This window comes from Protopterus annectens, chromosome 9.part0 (genome assembly GCF_019279795.1).
Source record: "Protopterus annectens isolate FY-2018-M chromosome 9.part0, PAN1.0, whole genome shotgun sequence".
In the NCBI taxonomy this organism is placed as follows: Eukaryota; Metazoa; Chordata; order Ceratodontiformes; family Protopteridae; genus Protopterus; species Protopterus annectens.
Genome location: NC_056743.1, coordinates 1,281,052,455 through 1,281,079,623, shown reverse-complemented (window position 1 = coordinate 1,281,079,623; position 27,169 = coordinate 1,281,052,455). Strand labels below are relative to the sequence as shown.

At 41.4% G+C, this 27,169-nt stretch overlaps 1 protein-coding gene across 1 annotated transcript in view; it reads right to left on the bottom strand.

Moving 5' to 3' along the window:
• ELMOD3 (ELMO domain containing 3) overlaps positions 1–27,169 on the bottom strand; it is a gene marked incomplete at its 5' end in the record, with an annotated part of 855,362 nt that overhangs the window by 333,608 nt on the left and 494,585 nt on the right. The window lies entirely within an intron of this gene.

The following is a 27,169-nucleotide window of genomic DNA, read 5'->3' as shown; positions in this document are numbered from 1 at the left end:
CAGTAGAATAGCTGACCACCATCATATATCATCCACTTTGCCATTGCCATACACCATAAATGTCAGCCATATATGTCTGCCCGATGACTATACAGTGGTGTATGATCACTATCCTCAGTATAGGTGAAGCACAACAGTAGGCTGTAGCCTAAGGCATGGCATTCATAAGTATATCAATGATGCTCTAACGTACGGATCACGACATGCATATGTGGAGTCCCCTGCCAACTCAGGCATACAGCACTATGCTCTGGACGTACTAAAAAGCAGTCCATAACTTTACATAAATTTTATAACTAATCCCCTCTCAAAGCAGTGCCTGAAACAGAAGAGAAACACGTTAGCCTCAAACTCCTGTGAAGCATTTACAGCCCTCCCCAAGACACAACTCTCTCCCACAACCACAGACAACCATAGCAGATAACTGGAAAAGAACAGTGCACCCACCAAACTCAGAGGTTACATCACAGAAGCCTGTAAAGTACACAGTCTATTGCAATCACACTCCTACTTGACACAGGTTGCAATGGTTGTTCCCTTCCACCTATAACTAGTGACACTGTATGACTGACGACTAATCAGACAGATAAAATATAAATCTTTACCCTGAGTGATGACCTCTGTGTAGTTCTACCCCTCTCTTCCAGTACACCACAGGATACAGGTAAGCATGGCAGTTAGATACAATCATACAAAACACATAACAGGTAGGGAGGTCAACATTACGCCACACACAGTGTCTGCCCTAACCTTAAGACCTATGTGCTCATTTCCAGTAACATACATCAAATTTTCTTCTGTTGAACTTAAAGGTGTAAATAACAGTACAAGCACTCCCCCAGACTGCCCAAGGCTGCACTATGAGGCTTATCCTTGATCATGCACTCACATGGATATCTCAAAAGTGCATTGCAAATGTGTGTGTGGGTCAGTGACCTGTGCAATTATGGTTAATATCATTGCTAAAGTACAAAAAGGAAGCAAATTTGAGTACTCTGCTGTTGTGGCATTTAGTATATGGTACTGTTTACATCCTAACACCATCCTGCCACTCCATGTATATATGCGCTATACCATGATGGCACCATTACTAGTCATGCTATATAAGTGCTATATAAGTCCATGCTGTTGTGTATCCTGTGTCAGCAGGAGGATTGTGGGCCATCTTCTATGTCACTTGTTTTCCCATGCTTGCAGTGTAGTCCTCCCAAGCACCACTTTTTTTCCCCTCTGTCAGTATATGTCTATCCACTGTTTCCTTCCTTTGTGTCAGCACATCTCGTTAAGCTTTGTGTTTTATGTGTATTTGTCCCTGCTTCCATTTCTATACTCTCTTTCCTTCCCTCACCTTCCCATTATATTCTTTCTCCTCTACCAATCTTTATAATACAAAAGGCATCTGCCCCCTAACAACCCCCTTTCTTTCCTGTCCCAAATCTAGTCTTCCATTCTTCTTGTCCTGTGTATTCCTGTACTTGCTGCTGTCTCGTTATGGTTTTCTTATGCTCTCATTTCCTCCTCATTTAAATTAATAAAACTGGTAGGGACCTTTTTGGGAGTCACATATTATTCCTGTCAGCAATCCTTGCAGTATCAAAAGGTTGTTCTTGTACACACATACGTGTGTGCATGCTACTTGCCCACTACTGCTGTTCACAAATTCTGCAACCACACCAGTGTCAGACTTCTGTGTTTGCTGACAATGTCACTTAATGGGCAGAGTTCCTAATTAGTCAGTAGTTGAGGCACTGAATATCTCCTTATTAACTGATAATTAAATTAGAGCCACATTGCAATACTTGGCACCGTACCACTAGCCATTGTGTGGGTGCATTAGGCATATTTCTAAACCCTAGGGTATGCCATTAGAAGTGCTCCTGCATTTCCCATACTCAAAAATTATTTACTGTTGTTATGAAGTTTATTTATCTAAAATGTTTAATTTGTTGATGGTGTGCTGGAGCTTTGTGCGATGGCACACTGTACTGAAGTGGCACATGTAACTGACATTGGTGGTCTGCATCTGGTATTTACATTTGTCTGTGAAATGCTAGGCTGTTGCACATTAGAATAATGTATACATATTAGAATAATGTATACACAGAATAATGTATACACATTAGAATAATATATACATGTTATTTATTTTGAGTTCACTAAATTGGGTGGAGAGCTTCACAAGTGTGTTACATGCTATGGAAGCATTCTATAATATTTCAGTCATTTTTGTTTGCAAATTTTGGAAAGCAAACCTGCTGTGCCTTCTTCAATAGTGGCACATTCATTTGTATGTGACCTTCAGGTAGTCTCCCTACTCACAGAATCCGGTGGACAGAGTACTTTTTTTTGTTATTTATGGATCTTATAAGAAAAGTGACTTGGTCAAATGGATTGCTGGAAAGGGAACCACTATACCACTAGCATTTCATAATGTAGATTAAATTATTTGTTTTCTGCATTCATTCAAAATACTACTGGTATATTTTTTCTTAACCTGAAGACTTAATACTAGGACAGCGGAAAGTTTAAACTGTAAGTGGAACTTGGGAACCTATAAGGTGTCAGGTTTAGAAGTGCTGCATTAATGATAAACACTGTTTATTGTCAATTACTGTTGTGCGATTGGAAGGATGCTGCAATAAAGATCAAAATAGTGCTATCTTGGGTATTTCCCTTTTCTCCTAGATAGCGCAGTCGTAGGAGGTAGTATGTATAAGTAGCAAGATGTGTGATGTATACCTCTCCAGTGAGGGGTACTTGCCCTCATACAAAAAAAAGAAAAAAGTTTCTGGGTAATTTATTAATGTCAAACATGCTCTATGTTAGAGTGTGTCTGTGTATTGTGATTGCTGTTTTGTGATCACAAATTTAGCAAGCCTTTCATTAGGAAGACAAGCTATACATATATATATTTTTGCATCTAATCCTTAGTTAGCAATAAACCTCCTTCCCACTTGTCTGATCAGCCCCCCCCAGAGGCAAAAGCCCTGTAATTCATTTACTTCTACTTATAGGTGAGGGGCAAGTGGCAGGAGTGGTGCCATCATTCATTTTAGGGAACTGGGGATCTTTCTTTTACAGTCCTAATTGTTCTCCTGTATAAGTGGTATTCAATGGGTGCAAATGTACAGCATGGTTTCTACTTCCATGGGAATTATGCCTTCAATGTCCCCACCACCTGATGGCAACGTGATTTTGTGATCCAGTCACCACCAGGGTTTCTACATGGAATTGAGACTCTGGGCATGTGATCCTAAACACTACTACCCCGCCCCCTGACAGAGAGGTGAGCAGGTTATGCCTTATCATATCCCTCTCTTCCCTGTTCAGCTCCTACAGTCTCGGAGCTGCTAATCAAACCTGGATGTGCTACATTGTAGTCATGGGTTTATCCTTCTGCTAAAAGATCTGCCAGAACACAGAAAATATTACATAACATTGTTGTATAATATCATTATGGACATAACTAACAAGTGCAGTGCTTAAAGGATGTAAAATGCTGCTCAAACAGCTTATGTCCAAGTTTTCAGTATGAGATCCCTGGTGCCATATTTGGTTGAGCCTCACTACTCCAAGAGTAGCTGTTCATATGTTGTTATTTGCTCCATGTAAGTGGGATGTTTTATTGCTCAAAATGTATTCTGAGCTTGCAGACTCTCAGAGAAAGAGCAAGGCAGATATTTTATATCTTGTTACTGACTGCTCCTTTTTTGGGATGTAGCAACCATGGAACGAAAATAACAAGGTTCACTTCCCGCATGGGGGCTAATGGGAGCCCACCCCATTGAGAAAAGTACATTCTTTGCATTGCCATTTTTGATGCATTTGCCTGTAAATCATTTAGCCCCATGTACATGTGTTTCAAGGATTAGTGGTTTTGTGCAGCTGGGCAATCAGGTTCATGGAACTTATGACAGGCAAGGACTGCAGTGTCAAAGAGAAATAGTTGATCCTGCTCTAAATTTTTTTCCCTTTTCTGCTAATTACTATTTAAAGCCAGAATATAAACAAGTGTTTTTTAAATGTCTGGTTTATTACATAATGTTTTGCTGTCATTGAGGAGTACAGGTGCTGTCTAACCTCACTGTACTAGACTCAGCAGACTGTTTTAAAGTCATACGTGTTGGAGACACTGGTCCAGGATCTGTATCCTCAACACAGGAAAAGTTTCTGGCAAAGCCCATCTCTGAGATATACAGGGATGAAGCCCTGAGCACATCCCAGACAACCTGTGTTCAGGTGGGTGGAAGTGACAAGCATTTCTCAGTTCACCCATTCTGAGGGAATGGGGTAGTCTAACCTGTTGCTATGCATTCAGGAGTGTAGGGGTACATCCAGAAGCAGTTTGTTAGAGGTGACTCCACTCTGTAGGATAAGCTGGGAATTTAGGCATGAAATGAAGCATGCATGCATTCTCAGGCAGCAGCATTAGGGGAGTAACTGCTGCCATAGGAAGGGGTTAGATCCAGGTAGGGAGTGGGGACACATGACCTAGCAGACCGGCCTGCTCACTAACTCCTTAGTTTCAATGGGAATTAGTGGACTTGAGGCTCGTATCTTATACAAGTAATAAATGGACTCTTCTCATTCTTTTTGGAGAAAAAATGGACCTGGCTTTTGCCCCACAGGAAGAACAGTAGATGTCCTCTTCACTGTTGCAGTATTCTTCACCTTAGGGATCTCCTACCAAGGATAGCTCAACATCCGTCCAGTATACCAAAGCCTTTAAATCTTGTATGTGCCATACATTGCACATATGCTCCCCATTCAGGACATAGAACATAAAGGTGACATACATATACAATTACACAGAACTGAATTGCCCCAGTAGAGAACAGTGTCCATAGGACAATGGAAGCTATGCACATCCAGAAAGAGAAATGCAAATGGAAAAGGGAGACCCTTGGCAGGGAGGGAAACCAAGACAAAGCCCAAAAGAAAAATGGGGTTTAGAGGGAGGGAGTGAATACTGCAAAAGTGAAGAGAATAACATCTACCATTATGGCAAGATTTTACACAACTGTACTGTGTCCTTCTATATCACTGCTGCAGTATTCTTCGCCTTAGGAAGAGTACAAAACCTCAATAGGAGGTGGAAGGCTGGGAAAAGCCTTCAACAAACCCATGTAAAATATTTCTAACAAAACTTGTTCTGGCCCTAGAAACCATACCCAGTTTATAATGCTTAGTAAAGGTATGCATTGAAGACCAGTTAACAGTTCCAAGGATGGAAATGGTATCCAACCTCTTGATGAAGGTACCAGAATAGTCAACAGCTCTAGTGGAGTGAGCTCTGAGGTAAGTAGACAGACACTTGCCATGAAAGGAATAACAAAAGGAAAACAGAAATCCGGGAGAAGGTGGTTGGCTTAGAAACAGCCAAATGCAATGTCCTGGGATGAATAGAAACAAAAAGCCGGTCAGACTTAAGAATGTCCTTAGTTTTATTCAAATAACATGTGAGTTGACTAGGTGAATCTAAAGTATTCAGGACCCTCTCAGTAGCAGACTGAGGAGAAGGAAAAAAGGAAGGGAGTTGTACTGCCTGATTCAAAGACAACTCATCAATCTTGGGCATAAAAGAAGGATTAGTATTAAGGGACAACCTGTCCTTGTGAAAAAACAGAAAATGAAGGATGGGCATACCGGCCTGAAGCTCAGAAACGCTTGAAGCAGAAGTAAGAGCAAGCAATAAGAGTCTCCATATACAACGTTGAGGAAAAGCTAAAAATGCAGACTCAAAAGCAAGCTGGGTCAATTTTTCTAAAACAAAATTAAGGTATGAAGGAGGAGGAATAGGCTACCTTGGGGGCTTAAAATGTAGGATTCCTTTAAGAACCTGTTTGACCTCAAAGTGAGAAGCCAAAGGAGGATACAAGGGCAGACATGCAGAACTAGCTGATAAATGAGCCTTTACAGAAGAACAGGCCAAGCCAGAATGGAGCAACTCACACAAACAGGAGAGAACCAAAGGGACCCCCACTGAAAAAGGTTCCTGGCTTTTAGCATGGCATCAGACATAAAATCTTTTCCATTTGGACATATAACCCTTTCTGGTTGCAGGTTTTCTTGCCTCCTGTAAAACCCTGAGCATATCCTTAGAAAAGAAGTTTCTAAAAGGGATAAAAACCCGCCGTGTCTACTGAAGCATGGACAAGTGAGGATGGATGAGTGACTCCTTGCCCTGTGTGAGGAAGTCTAAAAAGGTGAGGTAAGTTGTGGTGATTGCCCTTGGCCAGATGCTTTAAGAGGAGAAACCGGTGCTGTTTTGTCTAAAAGGGAATCACTAGCAAGATTTCTGTGGAGTCCAGCTGAATCTTCTGCAGGACTCTTGGAAGTAGGGGAAGGGGTGGGAAGGCATAGAGAAGCATCCCCTCCCAAGGAAAAGAAAGGGCATCCGTCTTCCTCACCAGATGGCATGGCATCCTGGAACAGAAGAAGGAATTGCCTGTTTATAGGGGAGGCAAAAAGATCTACCTGACAAATACCCCACTGATGATAATGTCCAGAAACACATCTCTGTGAAGGATCCATTCATGAACCTGTGTTTTGGACCTGCTCAAACAGTCTGCCACTAGATTGTGTCCTGAAGGAATATACACGGCCTAAGGAGTAAACAGATAACTGAGAGCCAGATCCCAGGCCTGAGGAGCCAACTTGCAGAAAAGGTAAGACTTTGTGCCCCAGATTGTTGACATAGCACATCACTGTGGTGTTGTCTGTGTAAACCTTCAGAGGGCCTGGACAGAGCATGGTGTGAAAAGCCTGAAGGGCAAGAATCAAAGCTCTCATCTCTTTAATGCTGATATGGTCTGACTTCTGAAGAGGGGACCAGAGACCTTGAACTTTCAAGAGACCACATGAAGCTTCCCACCCCATGTGTGAGGTGTTGGTGAACAGTTCTTGAGAAGAAACTGGAAGCTGGAAGGGCAAGCCTGGGTTGAGGGTAAGTTGCTGAATCCAACATTCAAATTCCCACTTTAGATAAGGAAGGAGAGATACTCTGAAATCCAGAAGGTAGCAATGCTGAAGCCAAACTGACATGAGATACCACTGAAGCTTCTGTGAATCCTAGGGCTCAAAGAAACTTTCTGGCTGGAATAGCAGGCAGAGGATGAACAGACTGAAAGAAAGCTGTCAAGGACAAAACGTTTGGAGGTGGAAGAGAGGCCAACATTGGCACTGTCTGAATCCTGAAACGCAGACACACAAGATCCTGAAAGGGAGTCTGGACAGACTGTGGACATTGACAGAGAACCCCAGATTTTGAATGAGAGATATGGTGAACTCCAGGCAACTGGAAGAAAGTACCTGAAGCAACAGGTTATCCAAATAATGAAAAATCTGAATGCCTTGGAGCCTACAAAAGACAATCACAGGAACTAGGCATTTTGTGAATACCCTTGGGTCAGTAGAGATGCCAAAGAGCAAAGCAGAGAACTGAAAATGAGAGGAAGAAACAGAGAAAAGTAAAAACTTCCCTGAAAACAGAGTGAATAGGAATATGAAGGTAAGTATCCTTCAGATCCAAGGACACCGGAAAAGCCTAGGGTAGTAAAAGGGGAAACAGTGTCTGAGGACTATCCATCTGAAAAAAAGGAACCTTGAGAAAGGTGTTGAACAAGGAGAGATCTAGAACAGGTCTCCAAGTGCCCTCCTTTCCAGGAACCAGGAACATCCTGGGGTAAAAATCCCTTTCCTACTTATTTATTTATTTATTTATTTATTTATTTATTTCAGATTGATGACCGAGGAGGTCCACTGGGCTCAAGAGCCCGTTTTCAGTGGAGGCCCAGGGAGAAAAGCTCCACATTACGTAGTAAACATTAAGATACAACAGATTAAAATTAAGATTCAAAGATAAAGATACATTATAAATCAGATACATGATGTGATACATTGGTTACATAGCATGTGAGTCATGTGTTGACATGAGTGTTTCAATGGTTACATAGAATCTGAGTTTTGTTATGGCAGTATGGCAGAACAAGTACAAATGTTAGGGAGGGGAGAAAAGGGAAAGCAAACTATTTACATTATGTACACAAGATAACACTGAAGATTGAGTAATAATAAACTATATAAACTTTATAATAAAACTTGGGGAGGAAGGACAGGTCAAATAGTTCCCTGGCCCACTAGGAAACCAAGAACCTGTCAGAAATGAGGAAGTTGCTCCAGATGAGGTTAGAGAATCCTTGAAAAAGGAGGGAGAGACTTTCAAACCATGAAGTAACCCTGACGGATGATAGAACTCAAGAATCTGAGGTGATGATATGCCAATTTGGAAGACAGAAGGAGATCTGAAGGGAAAAAGAACCTGGCTGAGAGGTGGGGGGGACAAGATGTAGTGGCCTGACAAGGCTATCTGCCAACAAATGCAGACCTAGTAGGATAATAGGGATAGGAGAGACAAAAATAAGTCTAAGGTCCTACAAAGCTTTACCTTTTTCTTGAAAAGAATTAAACATATCATCTGCAGCAGTCCCAAAGAGATTTTAATTACAAAAAGCAGCATCCATTAACTTGGCCTTAATGTCCTCTGGTAAAACCTGTAGATAAAGCCAAGAGTAATGCTTCATGACAGACCCAAAAGCAGCAGCTCTGGAAGAAGCATCAGCAGCAACATAGCTGCAGTTGATAGACTAGCGAGCCACTTGAAAGGTAGAACCCAAAATAGATAAAGAAGAAGATGCACCTTCAGAATCAGGGAGGTCAGAAGTAACTTGACAGGTCTGGACAATCAAAGCCAGGGCATATCTGGTCATATGTGTCTGATAACTGATGGCTCTAAAGGTCAAAGTAGAAGCAATATAGACCTTCTTATCAAACCTCTCCATTGCTCTACTATCCTTATCTGAAGGAAGAAATGTGGAAGAGGGCCAAAGCTTAGAAGGTTTGTCAGAGGAGACTGACACCACTGCAGGGTCAACAGAAGGACACTTAAATAAGAATTGACAATCATCAGGAACCTTAAAGAACCTGTCAGGGTTTGTTTGGAGCAGGAGGCTGAGAAGCGTTAGAAGTGGCTATAAAGGTGTCTCTCAAAGCACCAAACATAGGAGGTACTGCAGAACGTTTAGGAGTGTCCACCTGAAGCAACTCATAATACCTTTTCTGGATATCAGACACCTAAGGAGAATCCCACTTAAAGTATTCCATCATTCTAAGACAAATAAAGCTCTAGGAAGACGTGTGTAGAACCACAAAATGTATTAATGATCAACGTTAAACATAAACCTCCACAATGTTTAAAAAATCAAACGCTTTTCGTCCACAACACCAAGTATGTAGACTTCCTCAGACAAATTCACAGAAAATAGAGGAAACCATGTAGCTCATGTTTAAATACAGTTACACAATCCAAACCAATCAAAAATAGAATAGGATGTAACCAAAATGTGCACGCTACCAGGTTAATTAGTGAAGTAAATCCCCTAATACATTAAACAAGTGTAGGTGTAAAAAAGTATTCCTTGTGTGTACACTCTATAAACTTAGCTATTACCTAAAGTACTAAATATTAAAACCATTGTTTAAAAATGCATGTTAAACAGGAAGAGGAGCCACAAGGCAGAGATATGCTGGCAAAAGAAAAAAAAACACAGATAAGTCATTGTCTTGCCTTAGCTTCATGTGGAGTCTTTTTTACAACATCCCTTTATAGATAACCACTTACATAATTTTTCTTTTGGTACTAATTAGGTTAGTAGCATGTTATGACCTCTTGACAAGATTAAAGTATCATACATGACTGAGTCTAGTTATCTCTTTTGTTTAAAGTGACTTTTACTATAATCTCAAAACAATTTCAACAAGAACGCTAGATTTTATGTATCCTGTTACAGGTTAATGGGGTCTCATAAATTAACTGTTTATATGGGGCCCTTGTTTCATCTGTCCCAATTACCCCTAACAGTTTTCACTGGGATCTCCAATGACAGACTTGCCCCCTTATTTATTTATGTTCCCTAACAGTGATATCTAAAACATCCACAGTGTATAATTTCATTCTCTGTTTTAGTGCCTATAAGAGCCTGACTGTGCACCTTTGAAAAAAAGGAGTAATGCTAGTTGCAGTAAAACCCCAAAAGAGGCCAGCAAATAAAATCAGAGCTGAAGTGCAACAAGTCTGTTATCCTCTGGTCATAATATAAAAGTATTTTGCATACCTCTCAACTGTACAGATTTTCACAGAATGTCCAGATCTTTGCCTCATATTTTTGTCTGTTCTTCATAAAATTGAGGTTTTCTGCCAAACTAGTGGCAAATCATTAATAGTTGAAGTTAGAAAATAATGACAGGCATTTGAGTTTCTGACTTTGTACCCTTCAGAAAATTCATGTTAAGCAAAACCTGTTATGCTATCAACTTTCTATGTTTGTAAGAGCAATATTTAAAAATAATCCCTATTTTTGGGCTTTTGTCCCACTTTTATATATGGCTTTGTCCAGATTTCTTGCTCTAAGAGGTTGAGAGGTATTTAATTTGCCTGCAAGTAGCAGGGTAAATTCATCTAAATTAGCTCTGCTGTTATACTGAATCTAAAGTAGTTAGTTGGTCCTTTACTTCTGTGCCTGAGGTTTTACCACAACCATGCCTCTGAGGAGCTTCTGTTTGAGGTTTAGACCTTATATGTTTGCAAATAGTTGTTTAACAACCAAAACATGTGAACTGAAGGTAGTCATTTACAAAAAGCAGTTGCTAAGAAGTGAGCTGACGGTATATTCAGTCCTACTTCAAGAGATTTGAATGAAGCTAGGAACTTTTTTGTAAAATTTAAAATGCAGGCTTAAACAGCATTTAGCTATTGAAAGAGACCAAAGGTTTATTTCATTATGTTCTTAAATTCATTCCTTAATTTTTCTACTGGTTACAGGCTGATGTTTATTTATTATATGTCATTCATTCACATATAGCTATGTGGGGATGCATGTACTGTACTAATGTGAAATCCCTCTACAGGGAAGACATATTCTCCACTGTATTTAACAGTGTAAATGTCTGCATAATTCATTTCATTTACGTAAAGGAAATGTACATCACTGCTATGTTTTACTTGCTGTGTGTCCTTTTTAGGGTGTAGCATCATTGGCAATGGCCATTTAATTGTATGTCTTTTTGTAAGGAGGTTGTAGACAATGCTGAAAAGGAACCCTGTGACTGACTGTACTGTAATTTTGCCGGCAGGCAGTTCTGCTAACTGTACTGCATCATGGTCTCCAATTTCTTTTGCACTGCACCATCTATTGAAGTTATTTCTAACAATATTTTAACCAATACAAAGAAATTGCTCTGTCCTTGACAGATTTGTAGTCTTGTGGCAATGATAAGCATCATAGCCATCAAGGCTGCACATTACAGTGCCAGACTTCTAAATACTCTAAAAATGATGTCACAACTGAATTTGTTACTCAGAAATGTGTTAGTAGAAATTCCCATGAGAATCACTAAATGCATATTACCAATGTGTGAAGTGACACCTGTTTATGGCATTGGTCACCTGAGTGCAGAGACTGAGACCTGCAAAGGGAAAAGTTCAGTCGGGCTGAACATATTTCAGTAATGTATGCGCAACTTAAAGACGAAGAAACAGTTAACAGTATGACTGTACAACTATACAATATAATTTCAGAATTCACAGCAGTGTTTAACACTAGCTCTTAGGAGTGAGCCTAAGTAGGGAAAAACAAAGGTATAGGCAAGAAACTTAACTTATATGATAGAAGCATATAAAACTGAAGTGCCTACCAAAGGGATACTAACCCAATAACAGCAGCACTGTATGGCTTTCTCAGGCTGTGTGTATTAAAGAGATAGTCCAGAATTTAAATGCAGTGTTGTGCACCATGTTATATGATGTTTACCAGGCACTAAAGTTCACTAATAACATGACTCCTACATCTGTACTGTAAACATTTTTTTCTGTGCCTGGCAATCCTCTAATTCTATCTTTTGCTGCTGTTTATTACATCATTAACACACATTTTAGGAATGTGCTATGTTGAAATCTCTGGGAATATGTTTTACATAATTTGGCTCATGAAAGACTGCTGTAATCCCAAGGAAACCCAAACCAATTATGAAAGATAAAATCACTGATTATACAACGACCCCCCCCATTAATATTCTAAAATGTGCACACTGATTGGTCAGCATGCACGTTGTAAATTAGACTTATACTAATGGAATAAGGTCCGGTCGCCCGGACTTTTTCCATTAGTATAAGCCTTTTTTTGTTGTTGTTGGACAGCAATGGAGAACAGAAGAGCTCCATTGCTGTTATCTCGCTATGTTAAACTAGTTTAACATAGCGAGATATCTTAAAAAAAAGCAATGGGGATTTTCCTTTCTCCATTGCTTTTTTTAAAGCTGTCTCGCTATGTTAAACTAGTTTAACATAGCGAGATACTTTTTAAAAGCAGCGGAGATTTTTCTTTCTCCGTTGCTTCCACACACAGTTCTGATGTACTGCGTAACCATACGTATGCGCAGTACATCAGAACTGCTGCAGAATACTGGACAGCTGCGGAAGGGCAGCAAGGAGGCATTATACAATGCCATTATTTAAGAAACGTAAGTATTTTTTTTCTTAAATAATGTCATTGTATAATAGCAATAACCCACTTCTGGGTGTGGGTAATGTTGGATTTACCCACGGTTGTCTTTATTTGGCCACTCGGGCTTCGCCCTCGTGACCAAACCACACCAACCATGGGTAAATCCAGCATTACCCACACTCAGGCATGGGTTATTGCTTAATTAAACTTTATTAAAATAAATAAAAATTGTACTCAGTAAGGCAACTACCAAAATAGTAAGCTTTTGGACTAACAGGTCCTCCATAATGCTTTCTTTGGAATCACAGAAGTCTTTCTTTTACAGGATTTTACAGCATTTATGTCTGGATCTTGCAGATTTACAAGGCATAGCTGCATGGATAGGCTTGTACTTACAGGTATTAGATGAGGGCACATGATCACAAATCATATGACATAAATGTGTGCACAAAGTTTAGTGAGTGCTTGGAAAGAATACAGTCTGTCAAACATTTGCACATTCTAGTCAATGCATATAGGTGTTAGCCTAGAGATAGCCAATCAATTGGCCTTATTTATGAGTGGAGTGATAAAGTTCCATAGCATATTAAAAAGGAGAATTACCTTCTTACCAGGAACACTGTCTGGAAACCAGAATACGGTAAAGTATGTGTTTTAAGGGGTCTATCAGATTTTGTATAAACACAAGCAACTTTGTTTTGTCTGTATCAATATTTTCAGAAATAGCTATCATTTTGTGTATATTGATTACAATAATAGATCATCTATCCTTGTACGTAGAGTATTGTGTACTAATTCACCAACCTCTCCTGCAGTGGGTACTCCACCTAACTTCAATGTGGGAAACACCAAATGCACTATGGTGGGTACAGCTCCTGTGTATGTAGCATTTTTCACAAGAGATGAACAACAGGCACAGATGCAGTTGGTGATTCCTCCCCCCCCAACTTTCGGAAAACATATATTGTCCAGGACAATCCAAAGCACTTTTATGCAGGAAACTGTTTGCTTTGTTGAGGAATGTCATACTGACTGTGACAACTTACCTCTAGATATATCGTGGGGAGAAGCTAACAGATAAGTTGGGTGCTCTGTAAGTTGGACTTATGGCAGTTAAGCAGATGAGACACTGGTTTAGTGAGGAACAGAGGTAGTGTGAAAGAAATTCAGTCTGCAGAAAAGATTACTATGACAATGCTTCAGAAATTTAGGCTCAATCAACTCATCTCAAATAGCTTCGGATGTATTACTGAGGTACCGCAGAGAAACCTGTGGCCTCGTTATACAGAAGAAGTGAAGATCCACATCAGATGCAAAAGAAGAAGTTGGAAGACTGAAAGTTCAGTATTGTTGCACAAAGGAAGACATATCTATTGACTCACAGACCATTAAGACAGCACCCAGTTAACCTATACATTCACCATGAAACAGGACACATGTATCTAGAAGTAAGAACACTGAACAAACTATATATGATAAGCCAGTATAAGAGAGAAGCTGGAAGAGCTGAAAATATACTGGGGGGGGGGGGGCATTAAAAGCAGAAAATAAATATGATAATATGGCTAAAACCAGGCACCTTAGACCACAAATGGAGTACAGTGCCCACATCTAGAAATATGTCTCAGGATTGACAAAAGTATTGTGGTTCAATCCAGAAAAGACATAAAAAATTATACGAAGTGTGACTCCGTCCAGAAAAAAGCTACACAATGATATAAAGACTTTTCCATAAGCTATATTCAAAGAAGCTGAACAAACTAAAAATGGAACACTGGCAACTGGTTCAGGCAAACTCAAAATGGAACAGACATCTGAAAAAGAAGGGACTGGGCATAGCATATATAAAATGTTACATTAATGAAGCAAATTGTAGCATATTTCAGAAGAGTATGGCAGGCTGAATGTGAACAGTAGAATCTAGCTCTTTTGAGGGATGGTGGGTGTCTGGAGCAGAGCAGACGCAGGCATGTAAAGGTAACAGCAAGAATAATTAAATAAAAACAAAGAGAGTAAACAAAAGTGAAAGTTAAAGAAAGGAAACGGTGAGAGTGTTACAGGGTAAGGACTCAACAGCACAGAGCAGAGGCAAAACAATGGTCCAGAGACTCATTAGGTATATTGGAGATCGGTTTACTATTGAAAATGTGAACGGCACTTGGGCGACAGTCGGATAGTCGAACGTATAAGGTCGTAAACAAGGATGTCGAAGACAAAATAATCAACCTAGGAACGGTTTTAACATGGGTCGAGGTAGGTGTTCAGTATTATTCCCTACTACAAACATCTTCCCTACTTCGACCCATATTAAAACCGTTCCTAGATTGATTATTATGTCTTCGACATCCGTGTTTACGACCTTATACGTTCGACTATCCGACTGTCGCCCAAGTGCCGTTCGCATTTTCAATAGTAAACCTTGGAGATCACATGAGCTTGTCTTACTGATTAACATGTTTGTGCAGAAAATTCCCAAGCCTTACATATTTTAGGGGGCAGTCACTTTTCATGCAAGGCAGGCATGGCATAATCGGTTTAATATTTCATCCAAACTGTAACACACATGAAGAGTGGTACTTTTTAGTTTGGGTTTCTGATAAAGTCTACGTCCATAACACTCCAGTGATGTTATAATCTACTGAAAGAGGGTAAACTACTATAAAAGTCTGCTTTACTAAACTGTTATTTTAGTCATATTATTAACCTATTAATTAAGCAAAACATCCAATTTCATGCATATTGACCTACTTGCTTACGAACCAGGGACACATCATAAAAATGCAAACAAGCAAATAATTGATTTTCACGTCATTCCCTTCTCTCTCTCTCTGCCTCTCTGTCTATCAAACACAAACACATTTTGTAAGAAAAAAATTGTCATCGAATCTGATGCTTGTTTATGCTTATAATCTCAACTATTCAGCTCAAAAAATTAAAACAGGAGAAAACAGAGCAATTATTATGAAATGTAGGGACAGCTATAAAATATCCTTAAAATGTATGCCTTCAGCTAATAAAAACATAGTGGCAGCACTGTTTTTTATGTATCTGAGATAAATGGACTTTTCCTGACCTCTGAGCACTTGCACAGATGTTTTTGTAGAGCCTTACAAAGAGCATGCATAAATGAAAAGGCTGCTGTCACAGAAAAGACTCCCTGGTGAGCCTTTGACATAGAAACAGTCTGGTGTCTCACACTGAAAGCAAAGCTGCAGGTGGTAGTCCTACATGTTTCGCAATATGCTAGACATTTGAGGATGGGATACCAACTACATTCACCAGCTGAACAACTATAAAACAGAAATATTCAAGCAATTCAGGGCAAAGGTCAAACACAATGCAGCTTGAGCTTATCCTTGGCAACAAGAAGCACTGTGTGCTATCATCAGTAGGGATGGTCTTGTATGAAACACTAAAGTCTGTTGCCAAACACACCACTGTTTCTGTGTAAAATGTCCTCTGGGAGGTTTATCAGGAGGGATCTTGAAGAGGTTTACTTTTCCAATTATTTATTTTGCTGTACAATGCACCTGATATGAGTTGAGTGGTTATGTTTGCTTACTGCCCAGAAGTTTTCCTGCTTTATTTTCTATCCTGATTTGCACTGCAGGTGTACTACAGCACATGAAAGCTTACAGACTTCCATAATGGTGCCTTCCTTCATACTGTTGCTGAACACTTCAACATAAAAGTGAATTCTACATATGGAGAAGTCAAAAAGACAAGATCTGGGACTAGTAACCACATTTAAAAGCCATAGACCAGTTATGCTGTTTGTTTGTAGTGAGAAGTGGCAGCTGGAGGCAGTACTACACTGGTACTGCATTAAGGTACGACGAGACCATGCCCTTGTAGATAGCATTACAGAAACGGTCTTTGATCCTCACAGTACTGTTGTAGCACCCCTAAGACAGCACTGGCAGCAATGCAGAAGCCAGGACTAGGCCGCATTTTGAAAAGAGGAGCTTTATGTATTGTTAATAGGAAAGCACAGTGGTTCATCTGTTTGTGCTGCTGCTTCAGCTTCTGTTTTGGTCCCTGGCCAGAATACTTACAGTGCAAAATGTGCATGTCCTCCCTGTGCAGGTGTTCACCAGGGTTTCAGTTTTTTCCCCATATCTCAAACATGTCAAAAGGTGAACTAGCTATCCAGTAACACTGACAGCAAGTCTGGTTGTGTGTGTCTGAGTGTGTGTGACTGTATGTCCTGTGATGGACTGTTGTCCTATCCAGCCGCTTCTCTGCCTAATGCCCACTGTTTGCTAGAATAGCTTCTGGCTCCCCATTAAACCTGAAAATGATAAAATGGGTATCAGAAAATGAATGGATTTTGTAACAACTTACTGTAAACAGTAGTTATTTAAGTAGTTAACATATTAGTTAATCTACCTGAGGGATATTTGCAATGGTAATGATTCAGATTTTCTCTTATAAGTACCTTCTATTGAAACAAAAAATGCTCTGTTTCCTATCTTCTACCCAACCCAATTCTTACCAATTCTGACTCCTATTAAACTGAGTAAGCATACTTGTATATTATAAAGAATCAAGAACATGCATTTATAAACATGTAATACTTACTAGGGCAGCCATCTGAATGCAAGTGGAGGGGGCCATTCAACAGTGTAACAAATATCAATTGCAAAGGGACATCTTGAAGATCATCTACTATATTGAGCACTCACATATCCATTTCATATTATACTGATGGGGCCTCCACAAGATAGTAATGCCTGGGAAGATTTCCAAAGCAATATCAAAAGCTTTCCTGGGAAGCCAGAGACAGAACTGCTAAAAATGTAAGGACTTTAGAAGTCTAAATCCTGAAGCACAGTGATGCCAAAAGATGTCAAATTCCTGGAATCACTGGTGAAGGAGTGAGCTGAGTGCCAAGTGGTTGCATCACAAATGTCTTCAATAGATGCCATCTTGAAAAAAATATGATGATGTGGTCTTTGGCAGCATTAGCTAATGGATCTCTATTCACTTCTTCACTTCATGACAAAAAAAAACAACATAAACATGTATACAGCAAGCCATTATGGGGTCTGCTTAGCTAAAGCATGGAGCAATATATGATAAGCTTGTCCATTCTAAACTCTTGCACCCTTCTCCAGATTAAATTCCACTAAGGTTTCAGCCAAAACACATCAGTCAATGCTTCACCTTGATGAAACACAAGAAAAAATACTTTTTGCAAGGGGGCTTGAGCATGCCACCCCCTCCCTCCACCATATCATCACACAACTGTGGAGAAAAGAGAAAACTGTGAATAAAGAAGAAAAGCTCATACAATTTGAAACACTGCTGGTCTGCAAGTAGAAACTGCACTAGTTGTGACTTCCTTTGGGTTATAGTGATCATAGTGATAAAGGCAATGGGGAATTGAACTAGTTGAGCTGAAACCCCATCCACTTTGACCAAGAGTAGGGAAGCTATCCTTCTCAGGTGAGACATGTAAGCTGCAGTAATGTCCACCAAAATCTGGGTCTTCAAAGAGATGATCCTCAGGTCTTCCAAACTTGACAGTTCATATGGAGGCTGGACAAGACTCTCAGTCATGAAGATCAAGTCCTGAAGAGGAAAAGGGTTCATTAAAGAAAGATGAAGTTGAAGAACCCCATCTTAAATAACTGCTTGATTATTCCTGTACTGGATCACAGTTCTATCCTTCACAAGGTGGTGGTGCATTAGCAGAAGCATGAGTTTTAACCATGAAATAAATTAACCTGAAGTCAAATTAGTGCCTAAGATAGACGAAGAGCACCTGTAAATTTAATGACTATGGCTAGAAGAATACTTCACCAAGATGGAGACCTTCCTCCACTTAAGACAACATATTTGAGAAGAAGGCTTTCTGGCAAGCACTGGGATTTCTGTAACTTCTTCTGGAACAGCAGCTAGGCCTGAAGATAGAACTGTCTCTCAACCCTATTTGGAGGGTGGAGGGGTTCTTCTACTTGTACTGGGATGGATGTCTGCACTGCTGGGGGGCCTCATTTTCTGAAACTACAACTACTCAGCCATGAAAGAGCAACAATGATGTGTTTGAGTATTTATTCACCATATTTGGTGATTAGGCTAGGAGCTGGAGGAAAAATACAGAAAGCCAAACAAAAATTTACCCTGCCATGGAACAGAGGAATCCACTGACAACTTTTCAATGCCCTGCTGCACAAAGAAGATCTCAGAGATCTGCATGTTTTCATCTGTAATGACTAGATTTATCTCCTGGGTGCCAGTCTTGGAAGATCCTTGCCAAGCAGACAGCCATTAAACTTATCACTGGGAGAGTGCAGAAACTGCATATGAGGGAGTCCAACAGTATTTTCACTCGCCTCAAGACTGTGACTGACTGAAACAGTGATACCAAAGTATATGTTTCATTGTCAGACCAGGGGCTGGTTAGCTCAGTTGGTTGGAGCATTGTGCTAAGGTCACAGGTTTGATCCCTGTACAGGCCAGCTACTTTTTGCCTGTGTTGGCACCCATGTCCCGCGTGGACAGGGATAGCCAGTGTTGATCACAGACTTGCTCTGTTCATAAATTTGTTCTGCGAACTACTCAAAAAGAACAAATGGGATGTTTGGGATTAACATGGCTAGGCTTGTAAATGCTCTAGGGCCGCTAGGGAGTATGAATGTGTGGGTTGCTGCCTGCTCATTACTAAACTACATTTTCATTCATCTGACTGGAACGGGGAGGGGGGCATTGGGAGGGGAAATAAAGTCTGAGTTCTCTTTTCAATGCATGAAGGGTGTGGAATACTACCTTCAGCTGAACTAGATTTAGATAATATCTCCTTTCTCTAGCTTCCAACATGCCATGAAAGAGGAAAGACCTGACATGGGGTTCCCACTCTGCCAAAAAAGCATCCTTCGGTAGGCTATGTGATGGGCTTCACTGCGAAAGGACTACAAGCTCAGTTACATGAGTCTAACACAGGAAGGAAATCTGAGAGCATGTACTGACTTTAAAACCACTTGCACCACACTCTCCAGTGAAAGCACTCTTATGTGCCAGTGGTTAGAATGGACAGTGAAATGTGTGGTTGTCATGAGATCCTATGGTCAGAAAAGGGTTCCTGTCCTGATTGACACACTACCTCCTCAGCCAGGATGCAATGATCATAACTTCCTAAACTGTCTTTGTGGGCCGGAATGACCAGTGTTGAACAATTATCCAACTCTGCCTAGATAAAAGGGATGATCTACAGTAATACAAATAAGGAATTCTCTCAGTTTATGTTTATTCCCTATACCTGCAACAATGGAAGAAGTTCCTTGTCAGTGCCACCAGACGTTGGTCATTTATGTAATGGAATACTAGGAAACTCTTGTTCTGCAAGGCATCAGCCACTATTCCCAGAACATGGTAAACACTCTGTGCATACAGGATAGCCCAAACAGCAGAACCATGTCTTGAAAGTGATGCTGGCTCAAAGCAAACAAATGGAATCTCCACTGAGACTCACAGACAGTTAAATGCAAAATGACATGCATCGTGTCCAGTGTCACCATCCAGGCCCCTCTAAAAGTAAGGACATGATCTCCTGACCCATCCCCATCTGGAAATTGATGTGCTAGATGTATTTCCTGAAGTCTTTTAGATCTAGAGTGGGTATAACCCCCTAGCTCGTTTGAGCAAGAACAAGAACAAGGTTGAACTAAACTTTCCCCTCTTCTTAACAGACTCTACACCTCCTTTGAAGAGCACAGTCTAGGCCTGCTCCAACAGCTTTCTGAACACCATCTTTTCTAGAAGAGGGCCTCTTTAAGGGGAGAACCTAAAAGCACCAACACATGGCTGTGAGAGACTAAATTCAAAATCCATAAAGCCACCGTGAAGGCTCTCCATCATGGGGTGGGTTAGTGATGACCCTACAAATCAAGTTACTGTAAATCCCAATACTGCACACAAATTAAAATGAAATCCTCTTTTAGCAAATCCTAGGCAATTTTTTTCCAGAAGGCAACCATCTTTGTACCTTCATGTGGGTGGAGACTTCCATACACCCCTAACTTATATATACTAACTCCATTGCTGCATATCAGTAGGGGAAATGGACACACTCCAAGTTTACTGAAAGTGTTTTACAGTCTACCCTATTTAGGATAATGGATCTCACATTATTAGTCATGGAACAACTCTCACATTGTCTCTGGTGCAAACTCAGAGCTGACTTTCTATATACACTTCTGAGGATAGTTAGGACTGCTGCAACATCCCCTGCGGAGTCTGTCTCCTGAAAAATCTGACAGGGAACAAGACCACCTGATGTTTGACTGTACTCCTATGCCTATGGCTGAGTATATTTTTCTACCTAAGTTGCTGGGTTGGCTTAAAAGAAGAAGCTAAAGCTGGGAGCAAGTCATAAAGACTTTCCACAGTAGTCACTGTCTGTTCCTTATTTTGCAGGACTTCAGTGATATCTGAAAAAGCATGTCAAAAGAAAACCTCCAGTTATACAGTATAGCCTTAGTTCTGCTCTGAAGGACAGCCTGAGACATGTGGTCAGAGCAGGTGCAACCCAGGTGTTGCTGACCTGGCCATATCATAGGTAGCTTCAAAATTAAAGTGGACTATATGATAGTCATAGCTCTGGTCATAACCACAGATTCCTTAACCATTAAATGAGGAAGTTTTGCAAGCTTTTCTGTGGCCTAGTCTACAATGGAGGATTGGAAACAGAACAGATGAGAAAGCCTGCACAGTGTCCTAAGATCCAAAATGACAGAGGAAAATAGTCTCTTGACCAGACCGTCCACATCTTTGGGCTCCTTATCAAATGTCATGGTAGAAATTTGCTGCAGAATTCTTCAGAATCTATTGTCTGCTAAAGAGATAACAGGAATCTGAGGGGAGTGACCTGGCATGGGAATCAGGGCAAAATTGCTTCTGCATTTGTTGTTGATATGACTGGCAAACAGGTCACAGGAAGGCTGGCCCCATTTGCGGAAGATCATGTCTGCAATCTCTTGTTTGAGGGACCATTCGTGGGGCAATAAAATTGCCCTGTTCAGTCTGTCCGCTATGACGTTGGATTTGCCCGGGATGTGCGTTGCTAACAGAAAGCGCTAGGATGACACTTCCCACTGCCATACGCTGAGGGCTTCTCGGCAAATGGGATAAGACTTGGTCCCGCCTTGCTTGTTCAGGTACCAGACCACTGACATGTTGTCTGTCCTTATTGCAATTGTCCCTAGAGGAAGAGAGTCCTGGAAGTACTGCAACACTAGAAGTACTGCTCTCATCTCCAGAACATTGATATGCAGGTGTGATTCTTGATCTGTCCATGTGCTTTGGGCAGTCTTTCCCTGAAAAAGCCACACCCACCCTATCAGGGAAGAGTCTGTGGTCACAGTGGCAACTGGAGGGGGGAGCATGAAGGGACGTCCTTGTTGTGACATGAAGAGACGTCAACCACCACTGAAGATTCTTCTTGCAGGAATTCGTTATCAGGATCATATGACTCATTGGAAGTTCTTGGTAAGACAATTGTGTGAATAAAAGCCATTGAAGGATTCTCATATGCATCCTTGCTAATGGGATTTCTAAAATTGCTGCTGCCATCAATCCTAGAGCTTTCAATACCTCTGCAGCTGATGCTCTGTTCTTTGATATCAGGGACATGATGTGTTGGCGAAGAATACAAATCCTTTCTGGTGGAAGAGAAAGAGTGGTGGTTGATGTGTCTAATTCTGTCCCTATAAAAATGATATGCTGCAATGGCAACAAGGCATTCTTTTCGAAGCTGACTGTAATGCCTAGCCAATCGCAGAGTGTCAGAGTAGCCTCTCTTGCTTGAAGAAGTTGATGCCTGGTGGTGGAGGTAAGGAGCTAATTGTCCAAATACGGAAACACCTGGAATCCTAGACACCTCAGGTGAGTCGTGACTAATGCCATGCACTTGGTGAACACTCTGGGGGCTGTAGTGAGACCAAAGGGCAGAGCCAGGAATTGATAATGACTGACTCCCAGCCAGAAATGCAGGTGATCTTTGGATGGCCTAGCCATCTTTATGTGGTAGCACGCATCCTTGAGATCGATCGAGCACATCCAATTGTCCTTCCCTAGAAACGGGAGTATGGACTGTAGTGTGACCATTCAGAACTTCTGTTTTCTCACACATTGGTTGAGTCTGCTGAGATCCAAAATGGGTCTCCAGTCCCCTGTTTTCTTTGGAACCAAAAAGAATCTTGAGTAAGTTCCGAATCCTGTTTGGTCTGCTGGGACTGGCTGGATGACTCTTTTTTTCTAGCAATCAGCGTACCTCTATTGTTGCTTGTCCCATGTGACTGGGTGGAACGTCCAGGATTTTTTTGACGGGAAGGGGCTGGGTGGAGAACGGTATGAAATACCCTCTGGAAATTATACTTTGTACCCAAATGTCGTTTGTTATATTTAGCCAGGCTTCTGGGTACAACGACAAGTGACCCCCGACTGCCTCCAGTGTAGGACAGCTGGGCCTTGCTTCAGAAGCGCTGGTAGGACTGACCAGAGAAGTGATCTCTGTCACCCCGGTGTTGCAGACCCCCTCTGCCGCGAGGGCAGTGTCTTCCATTGAAACCCCCTCCTCTGCCTCTGAAGGGGGGCTCTCCACATGTGTCTTGAAAGGCTCCTTGGGCTTTCCAGAACCACATCTTTCCTCCCCTCTGACCTTTAGGAAAGGGTCGAGTGGGGGTGGAAAAATGGACTCCGACGGCAGACAGAGTCTTTCCCTCTTGCACACACCTGGTCAAAGTCTCCTTTACCTTTGGCCCAAACAAAGATGAGCCATCAAATGGGGTATTCGTAAAGGAGGACTTGAAGGGTTCCGCGAAGGAACAGAGTCACATCCAGGCATGCCTATGAAGAGCAATTCCTGTACCTGCAGCTCTACCCAAACCATCAGCTGCATAAGATACAAGATGCATGGACGAGTTAACTATCAAATTGAGGATAGAGAGCTGAGTAGCAATCTTGTCAGATACACTCGTAGCTACAGCACCCTGAAGAGTATCTCCCAACTCCTTAAGGAGAGCTCTCTGCAGTCTGGTAAAATGTGTCAAGTAGTTCAGTGATCTGAGTGAGAAAGTCGCTGAACTGAACATACATTTCCCATATCTATCCATGATCCTAGATTCTCTGTTAGAAGGATGGATAGACAAGAAAGTCTCAGACATTTCCTTTTTGTTGGCTGCCGCCACCACCATGGCATCAACAGGAATTCCCTTGGTCAAAAAGGACTTATCCACGGGGGCAGAAATAAACGTATTAGGCTTCCTAGGAACAGGTTCTATAGATTCTGGTGCCTCCCACTCCCTACGAGAGACCAGATCCATAAGCTCATCATGGGGCAGAGATACCCAAGAGGTGGAAGTTTGAGACCCGAATGCCTTCAGGAGAACCGACTCATCCTCAGTAGGGCTCTTGGACTGCCAATCACCCCTCTGCCTAAGAATTTCAAGAATCTCCGCAAAGGAGATGTCCTCAGAGGGGGATCTAGGGGACCCTTCTGATTCATCCAAGTCGGTGCCCGATGTAAGAGACTCCTGTGGGGAGTCCAAATGCCTCCTCTTGCATAATCTCTTCCTGAGAACATCTTCAGAGGGAACTTCTGGACAGGTCTCAGAAGAGCAGGAAGCGCCCTGTGGGGCTACCTGATGCTCAGGGTCTCTACGCGTGGGATGACCAGAGGAAACAGAAACTGACACAGGCACTTTAGGGGAAGAAGACGCCAGACCTTGAGATGAGGAAGTGTTAGGAGACAACACTCTCCTCATGGCTTCAAATGCATCTCGGCTCTGATGAGAAGGAGTCGACAGATCTGACAGAGCCACGATCTCCTCCCGCACTGAAGCCGTGGGCTCCGAACCTAAGGTAGGAGCCAAGCTCACCTGAGCCAAGGCCCCGAGAGGAAGAGTCTTCCTCTCGGGGGTGACTATCCTCCCCAGACCCGACCAGAGAGTGTTGGCTCCAAGAGTCCATGGTCAGCGCCGAGAATGTCCAAGCAGATGGAGCCAATGACACTGGAGCAGGTGTTGGCTCCAAGGGATCCACAATCATCAGGTCAGCCTCCTCTGGCTCTGAAGGTCTGGTATGGCTCGGAGGAGGAGCAGACAATTCAAGAGTAGTGGTCTTCGGCTCCGACAGTTGGGTCTGAGCCGACAGCAATTTAGCTAAGCCTGGTGCTTTTAAGAGTTAGAAAGGCTGACAGAAGACCTGGAAGAGTGAACAGATGGAGCCAATTGGAGCAGTATCGATGGAGGTTTTTCGGCAACCGGTTCCAGAGCAGTGTCCTGGTTCTGAAAAGAACAGACTGTCAGCTCTGAAGACAGTGGAGCCGAAGTCACCACACTTTCTGACCTTTTTCCTTTTTTAGTCCTGGATTCAGAGGAAGATTTGGACGATTTGCTGGCCCCATCCTGGTCAGACAATGCCTCTGAAAAAGGGTGTTTGATAATACCCCTATCAATTAACTTCCTCTTTCTTTTTGCAAGCACTCTGGTGGAAAAGGAGTGACAGATACTACATGACTCTTGCAGGTGCACCTCACCCAAACAGTAAACACACTGCACATGGGCATCCGTGATGGACATTTTCTGTCCGCAGTCTGGGCATTTTTTAAACCCAGACTTTGGATGTTTTTCCTTCTCTTCAGACATTTCACAAAATCCAGTAAAATGGAACACACTGTTTAACTATGAGCTATTTAAGAAGAAATCTAACTAATTCACACAATACACACACAGCTCAAAAAGGCAACTAATAACTATATCAAGATAAATAGGATTAAGCAATCCAATAACAAGAATCCCAAAAAGGGAACACTAACTAACAACTATAAGAAGAGGTCCTAAGGCCAAAGGGCCAAAGGCAAAGAAAGATTTTACTGAGGAAAGGGGTGGAACACAGAAAACAACTATTTACTAGCTAGTAATATCTAGTTTTATACAGTAATCAAAGATATACAAAAATTGAAATACAAAACTTGCTGAAAGTTGAAAACTCCCAATAACAGTCTCGAGCAACGCTGGAAACCAAGAGATCCATGCTGTGGCAAACTAGATCTGAGGTAATTCCAGCAGTGCATTGTGGGATAAGGGGTTGGGTCTCAAGCTACTGGAGAACTTTGAGCTTGCTAGTCGGCTGTGTCGGAGCTGAGGATCGGCTCCGAACCCATCAGTGAAGAATGAACAGCGAGACTGAACAACTTTACATTGATGTACTTACCATAATGCTAGATGTTTGCTGTTTCTATCCATCCATCCCTACAGTTAGGTTATCCACCTCAAGGCAGATCTGAGCCAGCAAGAAACTTTAGAGCTTGTCCAGAGTGCCTCTCTCTCATAATTCCATGCACTAGCAGAGTAGTTTCAGATACATTTTCCCCTAAAACGGCAGGAAGATCCTTGGATATGAACATTGAAAAGGAAAACCACAGCAATTAATAAAAGTACCCTGTGAAAGATTTCAAGCTTGGTCCATTATAATCCTCCAGAAACAAAGCAAATGGTATGATTTAGAAGTGAAAAGGAGAACAGGATGTCAAGAAGGATGGAGATGGACAACGATGATCCAGCATTATGGTAAGTAAATAACCTTCACATCCAATGTTTACTCCATAGACTCCCCAGCTACTGAGTTCCCAGGTGGTATTGTAGCAGGAAACTTTTGAGAATGTTGCTCTGTATCTGGAATGGGGATCTAGTTTGTAGTGTTTAGCAAACATATGCATGCTTGACTAAGTTGCTGCAGATCATCCAACCATGAGTGTTTGAAAAAGGAAGTGTACACTGAAGCAGACCTAGAAGATTTTGATCTCAGTTTAGTTGACAGACATAATCCATTTAAGTGCCAGTTATTGCACAATTAAAATTAGCAGCTATTTCCAGTTTTTATATGGGAACAAATCAGCTACTTAAAGCATCTTTGAAAGTCTTTAAATCCTTTCTAAAGGACAACTTTGTTTTGAGACCTCCTATTAAAAATCCATTTCCTGTTTGGATATTATCCTGATGTTACAAGCTCTCACATAGCCTCCTTTTAAGCCTGCCTCTTCCTTAGAACTGTTTGTTTCTTAGAAAACATTGTTTTAGTGGCCATAACTTCAGCTAGATGAATTTCTGAACTACCGGCCTTGTCATGCAAACATCCTTATTTGATATTTCAAAGAAATAGAGTCTCTCTCAAACCTACCCGTAGCTTTGTGTCTAACGTAGCCATGGAGTCAGCCTTGAACCAAGTGATACATTTGGCTGGCTTTTTTCCCCAAACTACATGAACAAAGGTGACTACACTTTGCATACCTCAGATGCTTACTGGCAACTCATATTTTACTTTCACCACACAAAGTCCTAACAGAAAAGATGATCAGCTTTTTTTATCACATTCTAAAAACAAACTGGGATCCAAAGCTTCTAAAACTTCTCTGTTCAAATAGCTCCCAGACTATCTTTTCTTTGTTTATAATTCAAATGGATTATCTCTGTCAGCCAAACCAAGATCACATTTCACCAGGTCTGTTTCAGTGTCCACTGCCTTTTTCAAGCATTTATGGTCATTGGAATTGAAGAAATCATGTGGAAAGTTTCTGGGACTTAATGGCTGGATGATCCAGAAGGGGA